The sequence below is a fragment of the Physella acuta genome, unplaced genomic scaffold, assembly GCF_028476545.2.
Source record: "Physella acuta isolate Inbredline_101_S28 unplaced genomic scaffold, ASM2847654v3 ptg000699l, whole genome shotgun sequence".
In the NCBI taxonomy this organism is placed as follows: Eukaryota; Metazoa; Mollusca; class Gastropoda; family Physidae; genus Physella; species Physella acuta.
The window spans coordinates 405,522-425,956 of record NW_026732218.1 but is presented as its reverse complement, the minus strand read 5'-3'; the positions used below and the strand labels follow the sequence as shown (position 1 = coordinate 425,956).

General features: G+C 33.5%; 1 non-coding gene across 1 annotated transcript; it reads left to right on the top strand.

Annotated features, from left to right (window-relative positions):
- The first annotated feature begins 8,454 nt into the window (after positions 1 to 8,454).
- Trnag-ucc (transfer RNA glycine (anticodon UCC)) lies at positions 8,455 to 8,526 on the top strand. The gene has a single exon. It is a non-coding gene; the product is annotated as a tRNA-Gly (tRNA).
- Positions 8,527 to 20,435: the final 11,909 nt, after the last annotated feature.

The window sequence follows — 20,435 nt, the reverse complement described above, 5'->3', positions numbered from 1 at the left end:
TTGAAAGGGTGTTGTAGTGGTCGCATTGAGTTGCAAAAGGTTGCAGTGTGAAAGATGAGGGGAAAGAGACAAGATTTAGAACTTTAAATAAGTTCTGGATATTGATGTTGCGGTGGGTGGTGGGGTCGTTGGAACAGTTCAAGGGATCGTGGGGTTATCATGTCTGAGGGTAAAGTGGATAGAGGGGGGGAGAGGAGGGGGTAGATTTTTTTTATTTTTATTTTTATTAATTCAATTGTTTTAAACATTTAAATCAGTAATAATAATATATTTGATAGATTTTACATAGCATCAAAGACATGAACAATGAACATCAATTGCATATATAATAATCAAAGTGAAAAAATAAAATGGCATAAGAACTAGATTAAAATAAGGTGTGCAAACTAGGTTTCTCTTCACTGCTTAGTTTAGTGTGCTGCGGAGTCAAAAGTTCACACTGTAGCCACCCATGGACAGAAATAGAAAATCCTGTGGGAGAAGTGTCTCTGTAATCACGTACTGACCTATCATTCCAAAACTTTCCATGACATAAAATTGACCCTTGGCAATGAGGGCACGCTATCTTGAAATGTCCGCCAGTCCGGTTGAGTGGGGTGGGGGGGGAGTGTGTGTGTGTTGGGGGGGTTGAGGTGGGTATCTCTTTCTACCATTCAGGTTGTGCATTTTAAAACCCGGGAAACAGAAGACTGTTCTAATGTTAATTTACTTTGGGGGGCTGATCGAGTGATGTTTGGCTTGAGACTGTCTAAATTAAAATTAATACTTTATTTATTTCTTTCCTGTATATTTCTTTTTTTTCTCAGTTAAGTGAGAGTTCCCAGTCTATGTCTTAGCTTTGCTTGAAATATTTCTTTTAACTCGATGTCCGTGTATTTTGTGAAAAAATATCTGACTTTATTCCTAATTTGCCATATAGTCGATCTATAAATAGCCATCAGAGTTTCTTCCAGGCATCTCGCCCCCCCCCCGAAAAATTTTTACCGCCCCCCCCCCCCCGAACGAAATGAAATTTATATAATTTATATAGAAAATATATACTTTTAACAGTGTCCGCCCCCCCGAAGAAAGTTTACCGCCCTCCCGAAGATTTCAAGTGCCCCCCCCGGAGAAAAAAGTCTGGAAGAAACACTGATAGCCATTGCTACTAGTCTGTTTTCGTCTTCTGTTCTTTGTCTAGTCGTGTTAATTAAATTAAGTGTGATTACTTTATTTGTTGTGGCTGTTTGATTGGTGGTGTTTAATATTTTCGCAAGTGTTTGCTTTGTTTTCTGTACTAATATACAATCTAAATAAATGTGTTTCTCAGTTTCTTGTATATTTTGTTTACACGTTTGACATGTTATTTTAACATTTTGATTTGACTTTGTATTTCGTGAAACTGGAGTTGTGTTCAAAATCAGTCTGTATGCTATTTCCCTTTCTTTTGGTGTAATGCGTTTATTATGTAGGTTTCTAAATGTATCTTTAATGTCTATTATATTGTGTTCCCTGGCCCAACTAATTCTCGTGTATAAGGGTGTCGCTTGTTGTTTGACTAGGATGTCGTATATTTTTTTGTGTCTTCCCCAATAATGCTTTTGTTTCCTTGGAATGTTGCTAGCGTTGCTTTATAAAAGCTGCCTATGTCATTTCCCCCATAGTGTGGTGTTATGATGTTTAATTTTAAAATGCTCTTTATGTTTAACCCAATGTAGTATTGTGCTAATGGATGATAATGTGGTTCTATCCTTATTCTATCCAGGTGTTTTAATCGGAAGGTGTTTATTTTAGTTTGAATGTCGTGTAGCCCTATACCTCCATTTAATTTATTTTGTATTAAGGTTTTGTGGCTAATGTTTCTAATCGTATTTTTGAAAATGAACTCTCTAATGAGCTTGTTTTTTTTTTAATAAATGAGTTGGGTATTGTAGAGTTCGTCGCTACGAAAATTATTTTTGGAATGATATATCTGTTTACTAATGCAGCTCTGGCAAAAATGGTTGTATTGCAGTATTGGTATTTTTCCAGATTGTGATTTATTTTATTTTTTTCAGTGTGGTCCAAGTTTCTTGGTCGTTTATTGTGGGATCGCTAGTATAGGTTATTCCATAAATTTTGAGTTTGTCAGTTATTGTTATGTCTATGTGATAGTTATCTTTACCTTTCCATTTACCTATACCCATTACTTTTGATTTTTCTGCGTTTATTTTTCCCCCGCTCCCTTTCCCAAAGTTGTTGAATTTTTTTATTACAGTCTGTATTAGTTTTAAAAAAAATTAGATCATTCGGACACAACATTCAAGCACCTGTAGAGGCGTATCGTGTTAATTTATAAGCACGAAAGTGCAATAAAACCACGCGTTTTTGTTTTCGTATGTAGTAACCTTGTTTATTATTATTATTAAAAAACACATACTTTAATTACTGAATCAAACAACCAATTATTGTTTTTTAATAATAAAAATAACAATTATAAATATTTTATAACCATTGTACTACTCAAAGTATTAATTAAAATATTAACGAAAATATGTTTTTAGTTTCCCTTTAACATGGTTATATTTTAACATGGGAGATAATTGACAGCACTTAGTTTGACAATCATTGCAATTATTCGTTGTGTTGTCAGGAAAATGTTCCCTCTATTAAAGACAATTTACCTAGTTCAGTTTGTTACATCATAAGGGTTAGATGGGGGAGAAATCATTTACGTCCCTATCAGAAATTATTATATTTTTATTGTCTATGTGTTTATATTCATTTTGTAACAAAGACGGCTTATTTACGATTATATGTTACGCATGGTTTGAATTTTGAATAGACTTTTAATTATCTGGTATTTAATGTTATAAATCATACAAGTCGACTTACGAATGTATGGAGTACGATGAAGTTATCTTTGTATACATTCTTATTGGGATTATTCTATATTTGACATTATACACGGAACATACAATTTTGTTGTCTTGCAGTTTTCAATAAAGATAGGCTTCAGGCTAAACTAATAGGAGGTTATTAATGTAGGGTACTGATAGCTGTTTACTTTTATGCCACTTCGTTCAACAGTTTTGTAATGTTTTGTATTTTGGTCAAGTAAAAATAATACAAACTCGAGACCGTTGGGATAGCAGTCAAGCGCTCTACCACCAAACCACGCCATCCCATAACATCAAGTGTAGCCATGTCCCTGATCATCATCATCATTATCAACATCAGCATCATCATCATCATCCCTGAGGCCCCTTGTGGAAAATAAGGACACATTTACATCTCTCCATCTCAGTAGGTTTTAGGGCGATTCCTCCAAGTTGGGTCCATGACATTTCGGCTACCTCTGCTTCACTTACAAATGATCTTTTTGAAATACTCCATTCGTTTATACAAAGCTACTGTAATAAAACCTTCACCGGATACAACACATTTCTATACAAATACATCTCACAACACGTGTGAGTCACTACATTCGTTAATAACATTGTATCTTATAAAACTTAAATTAGCTCGTTTACTCTCCAAAAAGAAATCTAACCCTTTCACCCATACCGAAACAGATTTTATATAATTATATACACACACTATGAGAAACACGTAACTGGCTTTGTAAACATTTTGACATATTATATAGGTCTATATCAGAATAAAAAATACAGATGATCTGTAAACCAAAGCAACATTCCACCTTTACAAATCTTAAACTTAAAATCTCAAGAGTTATATATAAAATAAATAAATACATTTTCTAGAAGTAATTTCTAGGATTTCACAACTATAACATACAATGCATTATTTCTAAAAAAAACATTATATGGATTTCAGTTTTAAAATTTCAGCTACAAAAAAGCATTATTTATTTTATACATTTCTCTGATTTCAGTTTCAAAACTAGATCTATATCCTTCTCGGCATTATTCTTAATAATTCATTTCTGACAAAGGTCACAAGCAAAAATTTCACCACTATTTTCCTGAACACAATTTCACGATACATACATTTTATAAAAAATTAACTGCGCCAAATAACACAGAACATTCAACACAAAGTGAATTTTTGGAGTAAAAAAAAGTGTGTGCAGTGTATATAATTATTGCGACAATTTTACTTTAAAATAGAAATCACAACTTGAGATTTTAAAAGACCATTTTTGTAATTTAGAAAAATGTATTGTCACTGTCATTCACAATGGATGTTTTCATTTAACGTTGTTAGTAAACTTGAAAAAAATCTGAATAAAAGCTTTCTGTTTACTTCAGATGTTAAACAAATACAAATATATTTATGTTTATAATTTAGGTGCTTGTGTCATAAGCTAGAATAATTTTTTAAAAATAAATAAAAAATACCAAAAATGTAACTTAAATATTTTTATAAGTAAAAAAAAAACAACAACAATATTTTGAATACTGAAAAGAACACACTTTGCAGAAAGTATTTATGTCTTGATAAATTTTTTCATATGAAATCAATACAATCCTAAATGAGCTTTACTCTATCTTAACTAAGAATCTCTGCACATGTAGTTTTTTATGTCAAAATCTTAACTTACACTAATGATATTAAAAAAAGTAAAGAATTCTCCTTAGACCTAACAATCAATTGGGCAGATGAAGGAGAGTTTATATGTTTCTTGACCTCGGATTATGAAGGGATAATGTGGTCAGCACTTAGCCCAGCCGCCTTTACTTTTACTTTCCCTAACAAGAGTTAGGTACCCATCAGATTTGGGTGGACTCGGGGACGTTCTAATGACTTGGTCCTGGATTCTAACTTGAGACTATTGGGTTAGCCGCCTAGCGCTCTACCGCTTAGGCCACACTATCCCATACACAAATGGTCTAGTTTACCATTTTTTTCTGGACTTGAAAGGCCTATTTTATTGCAAGTAAATCAAAATAATCCATCTATATTATAAATCAAACATTTATTGCAAGTTTATACATTAAGGTATTTAATAAAAGTTCCTTTGAACAGATCCTTAAAGGTAGTTGCAAAGTAATGAGGATATGAAAAAATATGACACTGACGTTAGATTTGTTTTGACAACCTGTAAAAGCATATGTGTTTTCTATATAAATTCCATCTCGATCGGGCGGGCGGTAGACTTTCTTGGGGGGGGGGGGGGGGGGGAGATGCCTGGAAGAAACTCTGTTTTATTATTGGTTGGACTTGGTTGGACTAGTTCTCTTCATCTCTGTAGATATATGTTGCTTCGTTGTTTGAGTCTTGTCTACAATAAACTTCGTTGTTTGAGTCTTGTCTACAATAAACTTCGTTGTTTGAGTCTTGTCTACAATAAACTTCGTTGTTTGAGTCTTGTCTACAATAAACTTCGTTGTTTGAGTCTTGTCTACAATAAACTTCGTTGTTTGAGTCTTGTCTACAATAAACTTCGTTGTTTGAGTCTTGTCTACAATAAACTTCGTTGTTTGAGTCTTGTCTACAATAAACTTCGTTGTTTGAGTTTTGTCTACAATAAACTTCGTTGTTTGAGTCTTGTCTACAATAAACTTCGTTGTTTGAGTCTTGTCTACAATAAAGTTCGTTGTTTGAGTCTTGTCTACAATAAACTTCGTTGTTTGAGTCTTGTCTACAATAAACTTCGTTGTTTAAGTCTTGTCTACAATAAACTTCGTTGTTTGAGTCTTGTCTACAATAAACTTCGTTGTTTGAGTCTTTTCTACAATAAACTTCGTTGTTTGAGTCTTTTCTACAATAAACTTCGTTGTTTGAGTCTTTTCTACAATAAACTTTGGTGTGTGCTGGGTCGTTGTCTGAGTGCCAGCTTTTGAGGTGCGTTTTTAGTTGTTTCTTTGTGGTAAAGTCGGTGTCTGTAGCCTCACAATACGAGCACTTGTATCTAAATGTCCTGTGGGTTTTTCGTTGCAAAATTTTTGAGCATGTTTGTATCTATTGTAACTTTGCATATGCGACAGATTAAGGCGTCGAAGTGTTCCTTAACCATAAGGTTTGCCCTTGGTACGAAGAACAAACAAAAGCAGAGTAGACAATTGTTGAGTCGGTCTTCAGTCGGTGTTTTGGACGGGGTGGTGGCTGCTGACTCGTTTTCTCCTACATTAACTTAAGCTGCTTTTGATGTTTTCTCCGGTACTTGGCTGTCCTCTTACTTCCTTTTGGTTGTTGATGTCAGCAAGATTGTTTGTTGTTGTGAGATTTGAGGGTCGGATGTTTCTTTCTTTGGTGTCGATATCTGTGTGATGACTGCATACATGCTTGTTACTGGCTGTTGTGCTGCGTCGCCATGTTGTGGCTGATTAATTTTTTTTGTTTTGTTTTGTTAGGTGAGAGTTCCCAGTCTATGTCTTAGCTTTGCTTGAAATATTCATTTTACCTCGATGTTAGTGCATTTTTTAAAATAAAATCTGAATTTATTCATATTTCCCCACATAGTCGATATATAAATAGCCGTTTGCTACTAGTCTGTTTTCGTCTTCTGTTCTTTATCTAGTCGTGTTAATTAGAATAATTAAGTTAAGTGTGATTACTTTATTTCTTGTGGCTGTTTGATTGGTGGTTTTCAATATTTTCTCAAGTTTGCTTTGCTTTCTGTACTAATAAACAATCTAAATGAATGTGTTTCTCGGTTTCTTGTATATTTTGTCTGACGTTTGACATGTTATTTTAACATTTTGATTTTGACTTTGTATTTCGTAACACTGGTGTTGTATTAAAAATCAGTCTGTACGCTAATTCCCTTTCTTTTGGTGTAATGAGTTTATTATGTAGGTTTCTAAAATATGTATCTTTATATTGCGTTCCTTGGGCCAACTAATCCTGGTGTATAAGGGTGTCGCTTGTTGTTTGATTTGGATGTCGTATATTTTGTGTGTGTCTTCCATAATAATGCTTCTGTTTCTTTGGAAATTTGCTAGCGTTTCTTTATAAAAAGCTGCCTATGTCATTTCCCCCATAGTGTAGTGTTGTGATGTTTAATTTTAGAATTATCTTTATGTTTAACCCTTTGTAGTATTGTGCTAGTGGATGATAATGTGGATCTATCCTTATTCTATCCAGATGTTTTAATCGGAAGGTGTTTATTTTAGTATGAATGTCGTGTAGCCTTATACCTCCATTTAATTTGTTTTGTATTAAGGTTTTGTTGCTAATGTTTCTAATCGTGTTTTTGAAAATGAATGATCTAATGTGCTTGTTTGTTTGTTTAATATTGTATTGTAGAGTACGTCGCTGCGAAAATTATTTTTGGAATGATGTATATGTTTACTAATGCAGTTGTGGCAAAGATGGTTGTATTGCAGTATTGGTATTTTTCCGGATTGAGAATTATTTTACTGTTGAGTATGGCCTAAGTTTCTTGGTCGTCTTTTGTGGGATCGCTGTTATAAGTTCTTCCATAAATCCTGAGTTTATCTGTTAATCACTTAATGTGTTGTAATTATCTTTAACTTTCCATTCTTTTCCTTTCCGTTTAATTGAGGATTTTATTATTATTTTTTTTTTAGATTTGATTAAAATAATTTGTCAATAATAACATTGTTACTGCAACAGTTAAAGCCGTATCGTTTTATTTTATAGAATAATAATGTAACAAAACAATAGCTGTTTTGTTATCGTATATAGTCACGCTGTTTATTAATTTTCCAAAAAAGTACTCTTATTATTGAATTAAACAACCATTAATGTGTTTTGCTAATTTAAAAAATCCACTAATGAACTTTAAGCAATGTACTTCACGAAGTATTTAACAAAATATTAATGAGAATACATTTCTATTTTCCCTTTATCAATAAAGTCGTTGAATATGGGAGGTAATAAACTTCTCATTAAAATTATTCGTTGTGTTGTCAGGAAAATATCCCCTGCCCTAGACTCAAGACAGTTTACCCATCTCAGATTGTTACATCATGAGGGTTAGAAGGGGGTGATATCTTATGGTCTCGTTCGCAGATATTTTGAGAATACATTTACGTCCCTATCAGAAATTATTATAAGTTTATTGTCTATATTTTTATTTTCATTTTGTAACTAACACCGGCTTATATACGAGTATATGTTACGTACGTTTTTTAAATAGAATTTTTCTGTTTACCTATCAAAATATTGTTGATTTAAATTTTAAAACTAAGGGAAAAAATCTACATTAGTTTTTAAATTCAGTGCCTTATTTTTGTTTTACTTTTTTAGAATTATTGTTATGATAGGGTTATAACATTTTAAAAGATTTACTTTTGGTTAATATTCCTCTTTAGATCAAACGATCTTTTGGGGCGATAAAGTAGAGTTCATGTTTCTTGACTTCGGTATATGTAGGGATAATGTGGTCAGTACTATGCCCAGCCGCCTTTAGTTTCCTTATCGTGAGTCAGGTACCCATCAGAGCTGGGTGGACTCAGGGGCTTTCCACTAACTTGTGACACCAAACAGTCAATCTTCAAATCAATCACCGTCGATTCAACCACTGCCCGATTGGAATTTTAAATAATTCAAATTTTGGTATCGGCGTCGGTGGTGTAAAGGTCAGCATGGTTGCCTTCCAAGCAGTCGATCCGGGTTCGATTCCCGGCTGACGCATGCTATTTTTTATATTTTACTTTTTAAAAAAATCTATAATAGTTAATTTGAACTTTTAATGATCCTAAAATAATAAACTAATATCCACATACCTCACTGTTGATACGTAGACCGAATGACCCAAAACAACCACTCCCTACAATTCAGATAAAATTAAGTCACACGTCAGCTAACAACTTCTCTCTTTCTCTTACTCAACCCCCCCCCCCCCTTCCCACACACACACAGACATACACACCCGGCTTTAAAAGTGCCAGTTTTTTGTTTTCTTATCAATTATTTAATCGTTTTATTTCTGAAATATTGACTGTCTCTATAAGGTGTAAAACGATTTTAGCCCTTTTTACAAGACGTCTTCTATACTTGAAACTGCGTATACGACAGGGTTAGGAATGTTCAATCCATTTGAAAATACATCTTTGATCTATGCAATTAAAAAATGTGCGTCAGCCGAGAATCGAACACGCTTCGCCTGCTTAGAAGGCAAACATACTGTTTAACATTAGTCTGGACAAATTCCTCAGTAACAGGGTGGGTGTGGGGGAGCGGGTGAGGGGGGGGGGGGTCAGTGTTTCCAGTGGCACGCTGGAAGACAACTATTGTCATTGGCAGACGAAAAAAAACCGATGATTTTGACAGACAAGTGGTAAAAAGATAAATAAAACAGTCAAATATTTAAATAAATGATGTCAAATTAAAATTATCTGTAGGTTCAACAAAACGTTAATGTTTTCAAGTATGTTAACCAACATTTTAAAATTCCCTTTATAGCATTTGGGAATCAACATTTTATAAAAAATCAATGCGTTAGCCGGGAATCAAAACTGGACCGCCTGCTTTGAATGCAACAATGCTGACGTTTACACCACCGACATTCAATACGAGAGAAAATTTCTAATGCGTAAATTTGGGACTACAGCCTTCTGATAATTTGTTTGATCACCAAAATAAATGCTGTAACGGGATATGGAAAATGACGTAGTTTAGCTACCTAACATTTTATTAAAAAGAGAAAGTTTTTATTCTTTTTTATTTTCATTGCATACAAAATTTTTGTTATTATAAAGGATTTTATATTGGTTATTTATCTAGCCCAGGGGTCGGCAACCTTTTGAAGCGGAAGAGCTAAAAGTTAAAATTTTCAAAATTTCCCTGGTTTTAAAGAGCCACTAACATTTTTTTTTTATTTCAAATATTTTTTTTTTTTTTATTAAGATTATTAGTATTTGTTCAAGGAGCTGGAGAGCCGCATCTTGATATCAAAAGAGCCGCATGCGGCTCGCGAGCCGCAGGTTGCCGACCCTTGATCTAGCCAGGTTAATAAACTGCATTGCGATTGCTTCGTTTTAAGATTAACAAAATAATAGATGACATATTTAGATCAGCCTTGAAGTACAGTGTAAGGCGTATCGTTAAATTTTAAACAATAATAATGTAATAAAACAATAGCGTTTTGGTTTTCTTATATGGTCACCTTGTTTTTTAAAGTTAGACGCAAAATACTTTTAACACTAATTTAACAACAAAAGGTTGTTTTCTGTTAATAAATAATATACTTAGATTAATAACCTTTATATAAGCATTATATTTTCCGAAGTATTAATTAAAGAATTAACGAAAATAGTTTTAGCTTCCCTTTAGTACTGTTACAAATTAACATGGGAGATAAAAATTACTCGTAGTAAGACAATCATTGAAATTGAGTCTAGTAAATAATTGGCAAGTAATTAAGTAAATGTTTTCGATTAATACTATTTTGCCAAAAGACTGATCTGCGCTCCGTGAACTAATTAAACGCTTTTTTTTGTATCGTCTGAAATTCTATGTTTTTCGATTTTAAGTAAAACTTTCTTTTTTCAAGATAAAATAATCAAAGAAAAGTATGTGCATATGCAAAACATCTTATGCAAATAGTTTAATTAAAAAACTCTGGGATTAGATATTGTAAGGTAATGAATTCGAAAATTTTAAGTTAGAAGATTATATTTTGTTCACAAATGTAGGGGAGGATATTAATACTGTCTCGAGTTACGTAATATTTTTGCGGTTGTTCCCCTTTGACTGTAACTTTAAAGAATGTACTTCGAGAAGGAAAGAAATGTTCTTTTAGTTTAGTTACCTCAACAAAGGGTTGAGCCACTAAACAAAAGGGGCATTCCAGGGCCAACGGCAAATTGTGATAATAAAAAGTTTTTAAATACAAATTTTATTGCAAAATCAAAACAAACTCCTCAAGGGTATAATAATAAAGCAATGCATTGAATCAATAACCATAGAAGAGAAGTAAGGGGAAGCCACTTTACGTGTCTTGAGTCATGCAGAAGTCTTCAGCGGGTCTGCAACATGGAAATATTGACTGTATAGTTAAAATAAAACATTTTTTGCTACATTATCTTCAGCGACAAAATGTTTGTAAATGATTTATTACAAAGACTTAAGACCCATACTTTTGATTTACTGAAATGGTTGTGAATTATTATAAATTTAAAGAAAATCAGTTTATTTTACTTTTCATTGCAAACAAAAAGCTTTTTATTATAATAGATTTTTTAAATTTTATTAAAACGAGTTTTTTTCTGGATAAACTTATTAGAAATGTGATTTTTTTCGAAAATATGTTACAATTTATCAGTTATATTATCTTATATGTCATATTAGTCAACTTACAAATGTATGTGGTAGCGTGGGGTTATCTTTGTATCTAATTAAGATTATTCGATATTTTAACAATGTTGACATTATACACGGAACATACATTTATGGCTTTTTGCATTTTCCAAACACGAACAAGCTAAACTACTAATAATCTCATACTGCTAGTGGTTTAAACTTCATTTGGGTGTCATTGGCTCCACAACAATTGCCAGTCTCAGCGTGTTGCTTTATGTTATATCAAACTTTAGACCTGTATAATTTCAATAGTCGCCCAAGACAGGGATCCCTGGGGGAAGAGGAAAGTAGACAGGACAAGGAAATCCTGGAGAAGGACAATAGTAGAGGCAAGGGTTGCCGGGCTTATAAAGAGGGCTGCCCAAAAGCGAGTTCGATGGAGACGTGTGACGTCAAATGAAAGTAATATTAGTAATTCATTGTCATCAGCTGATCCGAAGGGTCTAGAATTTATCTTCAACCATTTAAATGTGAGCGTGTAAATATCAGTATAATTGCCTTCCAAGCAGTCGTTCCGGGTTCGATTCCCGGCTGACGCACATTTTGTATTTGCCTAGATCAGGGGTCGGCAACCGTTTGAGACGGAAGAGCCAAAAGCTACTATTCACAAAATTACCCAGATTTTAAAGAGCCACAAACATTGTTGTGTCAATAGTATAGTCAATAGTATAGTGTTTGTTAAAGATTATATATATATATATATATATATATATATATATATATATATATATATATATATTATAATTTTAAATAAATAGCTTTAAATGTATGAAATAATCTCATTTGTTTCTTTGTTGAAAGGGTCTATTATAAACGTCAGAGTGCTTGAATTTGTTTTGAATTGCTCAAATCTCTCAGTGAAAACATCCTTCATTTTGTTTATAGTAATACTGAAGTAATTTATGTTTATAGTAGCATTGGTTTCATCACGATATTTTTATTTCCAGATTTTTCGTAATTAAGTAATTTACCGCTTTCCATGGTTTTAACCAAAAAAGGTTGTTTTTAATCGAAACAATCCACCTCTTCAACCAAGGCATATGCTGGGTTTTCCTTCCAGTTTAACATTAAGCTCATTTAGTTTCTTTATGATATCCACCATGAAGTTGAATGTTACAATTTCGAATGGACAATTTAATAGAAAGTACATTGAAATAGGGAGTAACTAAATATTCTAATATATTAGCGAGTGTCAATTGTTTATATTTATTATTATATCTTCCATTACCGACTGTTGCAGAACAATGTTTTTATGAGTTTTAAAAATAAAATACAATAAGCTGAATAGCCGCAACTTGACATCAAAGGAGCCGCATGCGGCTCGCGAGCCGTAGGTTGCCGACCCCTGGCCTGGATCAAAGTTGTATCTCCAAATAGATTCAACATTCATAATCCTGTCGTATACGCAGTTTCAAGTATAGAAGACGTCTTGTAAAAGGGCTAAAATCGTTTTTCACCTGATTGAGTCGCAATTTAGTCTATTTGTTCATCTGTAAACACGATAACTTTAGTACCCTTTTAGTTATTTTTAATCATATTAGTATTTTATCAAAAATGTTCAATCCATTTTTGAGCGATTTCCGAAACACGGAAGTTGTACTTTCTCCACCTCTTTCAGACATTACCACTTCTGTTTCTATTTCTATTTCTATATGTATATGTATATGTATATATATATATATATATATATATATATATATATATATATATATATATATATATATATATATATATATATATATATATATTAACCTTGAAATTTCAAGTTCTTTCAAATCAACAATTAACACTATCAGATGTATAAGCGATAATTGATTCATATTAATATGCTCATTGTTGATAGTCAATATTTCAGAAATAAACCATTTAAATAATTAATAAGAAAACAAAAACTGGCACTTTTAAAGGGGGGGGGGGGTGTATGTCTCTGTGTGTGTGTGTGTGTGTGTGTGTGTGTGGAAGGGTGGGGGGGGGGGGGTTGAGTAAGAGAAAGAGAGAAGTTGTTAGCCGACGTGGCACTTAATTTTATGTGAATTGTCGGGAGTGACTTTTTGGGTCATTCGGTCATTGTATCAACAGTGAGGTATGCGGATATTAGTTTATTCTAGGATCATTAAAAGTCCAAATTAACTATTGTGGAAAAAAAAAGTAAAATATAGAAAATAGCATGCGTCAACCGGGAATCGAACACGAATCGACTGCTTGGAAGGCAACCATGCTGACCTTTACACCACGTTCTATTTGTTTTAAAATATGATTTATATATTATGATTATATACTGATTAATTTAACAGTGATTGATTTGAGTATTGGCCTTGCTGTGGTCCTCCATCGATCACGTCAACATCCGGGAGGAGGGGGAAGAAATTTCACCTGGAAATTTCATTTTTGTGTAAGTCAGCTATTGACAATATCAGACGTCAAACGAAGAATTTTGTAGGGTCATCAATAAACCACATTATAACGGGGGGGGGTGGGAGGGGGAGGGGGAGGGAAGGGGGGTGGAATATAGTGATGAAGTGTTGCCATTGATTAAGGCTAAAGGGTGGAGTGGTGTTCAGGAAATAAGGACCACTTTTTATTTTTAAAGTAAATTTTGAAACTTGATACTGAGCTGGTAACTCGCTTTTAAAAGGAAGTTTTTCTAAAATTTAATAGTTATAGTTGATTAACCTCATAATGTAATTAAGAAAGGACTTGATGTTTTTTTTTTAATTTCGATTCGGAGGCATAGTGGGGGTATAGCCTGAGGTGTGACTGCATTAGCGGGGATGGAGGACTGATTTTTTGGGACTATGTGTGACAATGGGGGATGGAGGACTGACTTTTTGGTACTGTATGTGACAATGTTTAATGAAGAGGCTGGACAGGTGGTTACAACAATTGTTTTAAAAAAAATTATGACTGCGTATCTTGGACGACCCTCTTGACGTACGGAAAATTTTTGTTCCGTTGAAGGCGATGTTGTAAAGTAGGGTACTGGTGAAAACAGACACTAGAACTAGACTGCGCTGAGCTTAGACTGTTTAACATTAGTCAGGACTAAGGTGAACATTTGATATGGTCTTAGATAAAAATGGAAGGGTTTCCTTTTTCCCCACAAATTCCTCAGTAACGAGGTAGGTGTGGGGGAGCGTGGGGGGGGGGGGATGGGGGGGGGGGTAGTGTCAGTGTTTCCAGTGGCACGCTGGAAGACAACTATTGTCTTTGGCAGACGAAAAAAAAAACGATGATTTTGACAGAATAGGGGTAAAAAGCTAAATAAAATCAGTCATATATTTAAATAAATGATGCAAAATTAAAATTATCTGTAGGTTGAAAGTTCAACAAATTGTTATTGTTTTCTTGTAGGTTAACCAATATTTTAAAATTCCCTTTATAGCATTTGGGAATCAACATCTGTATATATGATTCTCTTCATGGGGACCACGCTCTCAAGGCATATAGCTACCACCCCCACCCCTACCAGTCTGGTGAACTGTAGTTAACACTAAATGTTTACAATCAGAGACGGGTAGAACTAGTGACGGCTGTTTGGGGCAGATAATTTAGTTTTTAAAAGATTTGAAACTAAGGGGAGGTAAAAAAAATAAGTTCTGCATTATCTTTTCATTGTCGCCTGTAAACTGTCGTCACGGACGGCTGCTTTAACGGGAGGGGGGGGGGGAGTAGAAAGTGTGGGGGAGGATAATCGTCCTTCACAAGCTACTTATAGTGTTTTAAAGCAAATTATTTTCAGTCGCAACGTTGGTAGTGTCGAATTCACAAACTATGAATTACTGAAAAATAGAAAGTAAAAAAACTAAATAGCGGGTCAGCTCGTTTTTATTGAATACTATTGTGTTAGCAGGGAATCTAATCCGGGCCGTCTGTTTTGAAGGCAACCATGCCTACCTTTACACCACCGACATTCAATATGAGAGATAATTTCTAATGCGTAAATTTGGAACTACAGCCTTCTAAGTTTTTGTTTGATCACCAAAATAAATGCAATAATGGGATTTGGGAAATTACATATTTTAGCAACATAATCTTTTATTAAAAAGAGAAAGTTTGTTTTAATTCTTGTAAAAAAATTGACGATTAATGACCCGAGTCTACCAATGCTGTTGAAAGCGTATCGTATAATTTTAAACAATAATAATGTAAAAAGAAACAAGCTTTTTGTTTTCTTATATTGTCAATGCGTTTATTAATTTTGGACATAAAATACTCTTAATACTAAATTAAACAACGAAATTTTTTTTTTTGATAAAAAAAAATACTTAAACTTTATACAAGCATTGTATTTTCCGAAGTATTAATTAAATATTACCAAGAATAATTTTCATTTTCCCTTTAACAATGTTATATTATAATATGGGAGATAATTACCTGCTCTTAGTTAGACAATTTATGAAATTTTTTGTTGTGCTGTCAGGAAAATATCGCCTACACCAGGGGTCGGCAACCTGAGGTTCGCGAGCCGCAGGCGGCTCTTTTGATGTCAAGGTTGCGGCTCTCGAGTTCAATGCACACATATTAATAGTTATATTATTTCATGTTCAAATCTCATAAAAAATATTATACCTTAAAGAAAAACAACTTTAAACAGGATTAAAACACTCATCAGAGAACAGTGAGAATAGGTAAGGTAGAAATTATACGACAGCCGCTTGGGCACCAGGCCCAGCCCCACAGCTATGCTGTAGCTAGCACCGTGGCGACTATTCGATTTTTGTCACTGTCGAAGTGCCGACGTTTTCGAATATTGTTAAATGGGGAATGTTATTTTATAGAGAATGCATTCCTCTACCTGTCAGTATGCATTAATTTGACCCGAGTGACGTAGTATTTTAGTTATTAGTTTCATACAGTTGAGCAAGGTACTGGACTCTGGGTTGAGTAGGGTGAAAGATAAGCCTTGTGAGAACCAAAGACAGAAGCGACCGATACAGTAATCAAACTGTTAGAGTTTGCCATGTTAACGCCTGCCTGGCTATGAAAGATACCTACTGGACCAGCGGTGTCCATAAAGAAAGAAAAATAAGTTTTTGGCTTCTAAAGTGTATTGGGATAGTCATATAGTTATATTATGTGATTACTTCTTTTATCATAGCAGATCTAGCTAAAACAGTTTTTGTGCAAAACATTTGTTTGTTTTTATATGAAACAATAAGTTCATATTTAACGCTATTTATCTCAAATCAAAAATCAAATTTATTTATCTAATCCATATAAGAAATAGCAAAATATTGAAAAAAAAATAATGTTAGTGGCTCTTTAAAAACTGGGAAATTTTTTAAATTGTAACTTTTGGCTCTTCCGTCTCAAAAGGTTGCCGACCCCTGGCCTACACTCAAGACAATTTACCCCGCTTAGATTGTTACATCATAAGGGTTAGATGGGGTGATGTCTTATGTTCTCGTTCGCAGATATTTTAAGAAATCATTTAAGTCCCTATCATAAATTATTATAATTTCATTGTCTATATTTTTATTTTCATTTTGTAACGAACCCCGAATTATTTACGAGTATATGTTACGTAAGATTTTAAAATAGAATTGTTCGGTTTCCCTATTAAAATATTGTTGATTTAAATTTTAATACTAAGGACAAAAATCTACATTGGTTTTTAAATGCAGTGCCTTATTTTATTCAAGTCGCATGTTTTACTTTTTAAAATTATTGTTATTACATTTTAAAAGATTTATTTTTGGGTAATATTCCTCTTTAGATCAAACTTCTTCTTTCTTCTTCTTCGTTCTTAATTTTTAGTGTTGGGAGGGGAGCCTTATCTGCCAGAGGGTTTGAACTCGAGACTTTTTTTTTCGAATTTATCAACCGTAGAGGCCATTGACTCCGATTTCAGCCTGCTTTTCTTTTTGGATTTACTTCCATAGCCTTTGTCCAACCAAGAACAAACTACAAGGCAGCAGTTGTTTGATTTTGGAGTTTTTTCTCCTAGAAGAGTGGCTGTCCCCAGCTAACGAGCCTCATCTGTCCGAGGGTTCGTACTCGAGAATTTACTGTTTAGCAACCATGAGCTTTACCGACTCGACCACGCCGACCCCTTTTAGATCAAACGATCTTTGGGCAGATAAAGTAGAGTTCATTTTTCTTGACATCAGATGTAGGGATAATGTGGTCAGTACTATGCACAGCCGCCTTTAGTTTCCTTATCGTGAGTCAGGTACCCATCAGAGCTGGTTGGGCTTTCCACTGACTTGTGACACCAAGCAGGTCCATCTTCAAATCAATCACCGTCGATTCAACCACTGTCCGATCGGAGTTTTAAATAAATCTAAGTTGGTGTATGTATCGGTGTCGGTGGTGTAAAGGTCAGCATGGTGGCCTTCCAAGCAGTCGATACGGGTTCGATTTCCGGCTGACGCAAGTTCTATTTGTTACTTTATTTTTACTTTTACAAAAGTCGTTAATAGTAATTTTTTTAGTTTAAATACCTCCCACAAAATGTGACGTAGTTTTTTGACGAAGTAAATCTTCAAATCATTCACTGTCTACTACTGATTATACAGCTTTAGGTCTGTACTCACCCATTGGATTTTGAACAAAATCGGAGGCAGTTATTATATGCCTTCAAAGCAGTCGAACCGGGTTCGATTCCCGGCTGTCTCAAGTTTCAGTTGTTACTTTTTTTACTTTTACAGAGTCGTGAATAGTAGATTTTTATTTTAAATTTGAATGATCCTAAGATATATAATATAATCAATGTACCAGTTATCACATAGACTGAAAGTCCGAAAGTTGCCCCCCCCCACACCTTCCATAAAATGATGTCATACCTAAGCTAACCACTGTTCTATTTCTAGTTGTTCAATGGCTGTAGTCGTACGTACACTTCAACTAGACTTCAAGGTGTGTGACGTCAAATGAAGAAATACTCAGTCACCGTCAACAAATGATCAGAAGGTTGTATTCCCAAATTTGCGCATTAGAAATTATCTTTTCCCATAGTGTCGTGGTGTAAAGGTCAGCATGGGGTCTTCCAAGCAGTCGATCCGGGTTCGATTCTTGGCTGACGAACTGTTTTTAATAAAAATGTTTGATTACCAAAATAAATGCTATAATGGGAAATGGGAAATTACATATTTTAGCGTCAAAAGCTTTTATTAAAAGAAGAACGTGTGTTTTAATATTTCTTACCCTCATTGCATGCACAAAGTTTGTTATAATAAAGGAGTTAATATTTGTTATTTTACTAGATAAAGAAACAAAATAAAACCCTATTGTTTTGTTGTGGCTGTTGACTAGTATTTTAAAAAATTTTTAAGTGTCTTGCCTAGAGTTTATTTAGAAATACCTACAAAGGCGTCTCGTATTAATTTAAAAAGATAAAAATGCAATAAAACAACGACTTTTTTTTCGTATTTAGTCACCTTGTTTATTGACTTAAAAATTAAAATACTCCAAATGCTAAATTAAACAACACAAATTTTTTGGTTAACAAAAAAAAAAAAACAACTCATTAACATAATATAATTAATTGCACTTCCCGAAGTATTAATTAATATATTAACAAGAATATATTTCTAGTTTCCCTTTAACAAATTTATATCTAAATATGGGAGATTATTAACTGCACTTAGGCAATCATTGAAATTATTCGTTGTATTGTTAGGAAAATATCCCCTATACTAAAGACAATTTACCTAGCTCAGATTGTTACATCATAAGGGTTAGATGGGGAGAAATCATTTACGTCCCTATCAGAAATTATGATAATTTTATTTTCTATATGTTTATATTCATTTTGCAACTAAGACGGCTTTTTTACGATTATATGTTACGTATGGTTTTAATAGACTTTTAATTATCAGGTATGTAATGTTATAAATCATATTAGTCGACTTACGAATGTATAGAGTAAGATGAAGTTATCTTTTTTTAATCATATTGTAATTATTCGATATTTTAACAATGTTGACTTTATACACGGAACATACAATTATGTTGTCTTGCAGTTTTCAATAAAGATAGGCTTCAGGCTAAACTAATAATAGTAGCAAATACGGGTTTAAACTTTATTTGCATGTCATTGACTCAACAACCCGTATTAGTCTTAGTTGTTTTATGTTTTATCCAATAATTTGTTAAATTTTAGACCAGTCTAATTTCATCAGAAGCGTTAGACTGGAATCCCTAGAGGAAGAGGAAAGTAGACAGGTCAAGGAAATCCTAGAGAAGGACAATAGAAGAGGCAAGGGTTGCCGGGCTTATAAAGAGGGCTGCCCAAAACAGAGTACAGCGGAGACGTGTTACGTCAATGAAAGTAATATTACTCAATCACTGTAATTAACGGATTCGAACGCTTTAGAATTGTGCTTTAGCATTTTACATGAAAGCGTCGGTGGTGTAAAGGTTACATTATAAAAACTTTTTTTAAAAGCGAGTTAACAGCTGAGTAGCAAGTTTCAAAAATTATTTTTTAAAATAAAAAGTGGTCCTTACTTCCTGGACCCCACTCTATCATTTAGCTCTGATCAATGGCAACACTTTGTCACCTTATTCCACCCCAGCTCCTCCTCTCCCCCCCCCCACACCCTAAACATTAGTAAAGGTATCGAATAGATACTAATGTGACCCACGCTTTTCTTTATAGTTATTTAAATAGTAGTTTCTAATTTATTTTCTACTTTTTAGTGCATTAGTCCATAAAAGCTTGTTATTAAAACGTTTTTTATGATTTTTTTTTGTCTACAAACCCATCACCCACTAGAGTGATGTGGTTTTTGGCTGAACTCAAACAGGTCAATAGAAATCATCGTTTTTACGTCTCAAAGTGTCAATGGTTGGTTTTTAAGAACTTGATCTTTTCAGTGGTGTATTGACGAAAAGGCAGGAAAACGAACATATTTAATCATATTTTTTTTTTAAAAAACAATATAAATTATGTTATTTCTTGCTACTTTACTTACTCATTCAACACAATATTCACCATTTTTAAAACACCGTACTTATATTCTCATCTTTGTATAAGTATCAAACATGCAGTGATTCCTCTTAATTAAAAAACAAACTTCAATAAATCACATCTCGATCTTACAAGCTTCCAATGTTTTCTTATTTAAAGACATTTAAAACAAACTTTTTTTCAAGAAACTGGATAAAAATAGGGCACAAACCTAGAGTAAACATGAAAAACAACAACAAAAAAACAAGCATACTCACTCAGCATAAAAACAAAACGCAAGTTATAAATTAAACATCAGCAGAATTTACTGTTCAGCTGACTAAGT